We start from the raw sequence: 4,530 nt of genomic DNA, 5'->3' as shown, positions 1-4,530 counted from the left end.
AGTTGAGAAATAAACCCATGTGTCTATGGTCAATTAATATTTGACAAAGGGGGCAGGAACATAAAATGGAGTAAAAATAGCCTCTTCAACAAATGGTGTTAGGAGATCTGGACAGCTACATACAAAAACAATGAAACTCTATCACCAATTTACACCATACACAAAAATAAAATCAAGGTGGGTAAGAGACTTAAATATAAGTCACAAGACCATAAAAGTGCTAAAGGAGAACATAGGAAGAAAAATTTCAGATATTCCACGCAGCAATAATTTCACTGATATGTCCCCTAGAGCAAGAGACATAAAATGAAGGATAAACAAATAGGACTTCATCAAAATAAAAAGCTTCTGCATGGCAAAAGAAAACAGCAGTAAAATGAAAAAGGAACCAACCTTACGGGAAAATATGATTACAAATAATACCTTGGACAAGCATTTGATCTCCAAAATATATAAAGAAATATATATATACATGAGTCCACTCCAGGAAGACAAACAATCCAATTAAAAAATGGGCAAAGGACATGTACAGACACTTCTCTAAGGAGGACATACAGAGGGCCCAGAGACATATGAAAGGATGCTTGGCATCACTAGCCATTGAGAGATGCAAATTAAAACTGCAGTGAGATACCACTTCACACCAGTCAGAATGACCCTCATAACCAAATCGACAAACAACAAATGCTGGAGAGGTTCTAGAATCAATCATACTTGGTTTAAATCCCAGCTCTGTCACTTACAGTGTGAGCTGCAATCTCACATGTTAAGATTGTCATGAAGATTGACTGGAATAATTCATATTCTCAATTTTATGAGGGCAATGTCTAGTTCATGATATGGTATCTGTAGTGGTTATTACTATAGTACAAATATACCAAGAAGAAAAAGTTTGGCCCGAATGGAGAAAGGAATTGTTATTATTTTATTGGATTCCTAATATCTTATCAGATTATCTCTTCTTATTTACAAGATTAACAGTATTCCCACAGGTAATATTTTCTTCTAATAACACAGTAACTGAGCCTGTTATGGCATAGTTTAGCAGTTCACAAGAAGAGAGTAGAATAACTATTAGCACAACTACTGCTATTATTTTATGTATATAACTTGAAAGCTGCTTAGTTTATATTAGAATATATTGGTCTCCAATACATCTAAAGTATTCATATACCTGGCCTTGTGTAACTCCTCTTAGGATGTTTTGTCCTAAGACTGCCCTCTGACCATTCATGGGCTGCCCTCTGACCATTCATGTGATGGAGCACCATTTTTCCTCTGGCAAGAAGTAGGATTTAGCAAAGGGCAGAGGATTAACAAAATAACAAGATATTAAATATTCGTGAAGAACAATTGCTTCAGAGCTTAAAGATAAACATTAAGTTTTCTAATATGAAAAAATTAAAAAAATTTGATTTTGTATTTCGAAAAATATTCAAACACACAGAAAAGTGAGGAGAGCAGTATAGAGGACAAATACAGACTCATTCCCTGGGTTTCACAGTTGTTAAAATTTTGCTATAGATGTTTAATATTAATTGTACTGATAAACATTTTAAAGGAAATTGCAGCAATTCCTGGCTGTCATCCACGTTGGGTTTGATCGTGTCACTGCCTGATTTCCAGCCAGCGGGACAGACTTCCCCCTGCTCATCTGTGTACTTACTGAAAGGCCTGGACCAGCCAAAGAGCCTTATCCACGCAGTGCCTCCAGGCAAATTACTGACGGTGGTCTTGAAAAGGGCATCCTTGCCATAGATGATAAAGAGGCCCATGTAGGCAATCCCCTCATCTTTCTTCAGCACGCCATAATAATGGGATAAGCTTCTGGTTACATCAGCCAGCAGGGCAATGTTCAGAGGGTCCATGTCTTCCTCCTTCCAGGGGGTGTTAATCCAAGCTGGAGGCAGGCTGGGGGTGGGGGAACTGTGAGTCTACAGAGACCCCGGCACCTTGCAGCCCAACTTGCGGAAGTCCTCTGCATGCTCACTGAAAACGATGATCTCCGCTGGGCACACCGAAGTGAAGTCCAATGGTTAGAAAAAGAGGACCACGTATTTCCCTCTGTAGTCTGAAAGCTTCACCTCCTTGAAGGTGCCATCCACCAAGGTGGTGGCCTGGAAGTCTGGGGCGGGCTTTCTGATGTGAGCATTTCTGGAGGTCAGAACTGAAAGCTGTGTTGGGAAGGGTGGGATGCGCAGAGAAGCGGACTCACTGACTCGCAATCTCAGAGACCTGTTCTTTTCTTTATTGTTGTTCAAGTACAGTTGTCTCCATTTTCCCCCACCACTACCCCCCCATCTCCCCATCCCCACCTCCCACCCTGGATCCTACCTGCCTTTGGCTTTGTCCATGTGTCCTTTATACGTGTTCCTTGCTGGCCCTTACTCCCTTTTCCTCATTATATCTTTCTTCCCTCTCCCCTCTGGTTACTGTCAGTTTGTTCTTTATTTCAATGTCTCATGTTATAATTTTCTTGCTTTGTTTTGTTGATTAGGTTCCACTTAGAGGTGAGCTCATATGGTATTTGTTTTTTACCACCTGGCTTATTTCACTTAGTGTACTGCTCTCCAGTTCCGTCCATGCTGTGGGGAAGGGCAGGAGCTCCTTCTTTCTTTCTGTGGCTCAGTATTCAATTGTGCAAATGTACCATAGTTTTTTGATCTACTCATCTACCGATGGGCACTTAGTTTGTTCCCAGCACTTGGCTATTGTAAATTGTGCTGCTATGAACATTGGGGTGCATAGGTTCCTTTGAGGGACCATACATTATATTTACTTGTTAGGTCTCTAATTTATTTTATTCTAAAACATTTTCCTTTCTTTTCCCCATAATATTGATCTCTTGAATGATTAGATCAGTTGTCTTATAAATACTTATCCTTAGAAATAAATTTAAAAACCATTTTTCTAAAGGTTTTCAAAATTAAATATTTCTACTATATAAAATCATTGAATTGGAAGTGTGATTCCCCTTCTAGCCAGTCAATTTGTTCCTTTACACATATGGTTTCTGAGGGCAGGTTTGGTTCTGTTGTTCGGGTTTGATTCCTTGCTCCTCCACTTATCAGCAATATAATACTTGGTAAGTTATCTCACTTCTCTAAGTCTCACTTTTTCTATCTGAAGAACTAGGGGTGGTTTCTACCTTACAAAGTTGCTGTGAGAATAATATTAGGTAGTTTTAAAGGGCCTGATATGGTGCTTTTAAATTATAAGCTCTCAGCTATTGAATTGCTACCAGTGGGAAACAGTAGTTTTGACATAGCATTCAGTTAACAGAGATGGGCCACAATATCAATTTCTTTCCCTCTTTTTTGCTAGTAACCCTTGATATATATTTATGTTTGTTGTGGTCCACGTTGACTGTGGAGTAGAAGTTTTATTGATTTAAGTTGGAGCCACTTGGCATTTTAGGAACTCATGATCAAGCAGCAGCATGTGTACTTCATACACATTTTAACCCTAACATGTAGAAATTACCAACATACAGACTGTAAACCACCATTGTGCTATATTTTAAGTTAGCACTGGGTGCTGGGACCTGGGCCCACATAGTAACCTCATGAATGGTGTGCTCACTGCCCACGGAGTTCTGCTCTTCTGGAATAAAATGACTACTGCTGATTTCTGCTCCTCACTACACTTTTGCCTTTGTATCAGAATGCTTCAGAGCTGGAGAAAAGGAAGTTTGTTATCTAATGCACTAAGATCAGATGTTGATTAATTGAAAAGTTCATTGAAGTAGAATTCATAGCAAAAGGCTTTTTATCAACCTTCTCTCTACCCTGATCCCTAGCCCCATGGATTCTTCAGATTATTTTATGTTTTCTAATCCTTTGTAAAACCTAATTAGAACATGGATTTAGAATGTTAATTATTTTCGTCACTGCATTAAGACAGCTGAATCAATATTATTTTAGAATTTGTTTTTTAATTTAAAATGTATCTCTTTTTATGAATTTGATAGTTGGCTTCCTTTAGAGTTTAGAGAAGGCATGTGCAGGATTGGAGAGTCTATGGAATTCCCTTTCAGGTTTAGAGAAATGATCTGGATTTAAGAGTAAGAGAATTTAGCAATCACAAAATGGAAAATTGACCTGGAAAAGTGGTGGGAAACCCTGTCTTAGGTTTGGCTAGCCTTGGTAGGGACAATATAATCTAACTTATGTCTGTATGGGAAGGAAAAGGGATAGAGAATAATACGTACCTTCTTTAGTTTTGATTTCCTACTATTATCAATCCCAATATTTTTATTTTCAAAGCACTTCCACATAGTCTATAATTATCAATGATCTAGAACAATTATTAGAAGCAAATGTAGTATTCTGGAAATCTATTAGGGACACTCATTTTGCTAAATGTAGCAAAGCGAATGGACTAACAATAGATAATGGTGACATTGATAATATGGGCTTTCTCAAAGTCTGTTTATTACGGGAAGGTTAGGTAAATAGTTTGTACTTCCCAGTAAAATGCCTCATTTATTTTCCATTTCTCTGACATCAATCTTCTTTTGCCATGACTATA

General features: G+C 38.1%; 1 pseudogene; it reads right to left on the bottom strand.

The window, feature by feature from the left end:
* Positions 1–1,484: 1,484 nt before the first annotated feature.
* Positions 1,485–4,276, bottom strand: LOC114491871 (annotated as a pseudogene).
* Positions 4,277–4,530: the final 254 nt, after the last annotated feature.

This window comes from Phyllostomus discolor, chromosome 1 (assembly GCF_004126475.2).
Source record: "Phyllostomus discolor isolate MPI-MPIP mPhyDis1 chromosome 1, mPhyDis1.pri.v3, whole genome shotgun sequence".
Taxonomy (NCBI): Eukaryota; Metazoa; Chordata; class Mammalia; order Chiroptera; family Phyllostomidae; genus Phyllostomus; species Phyllostomus discolor.
Note: the sequence above shows the minus strand (reverse complement) of the source record. Positions and strands in the feature narration are given on the sequence as shown.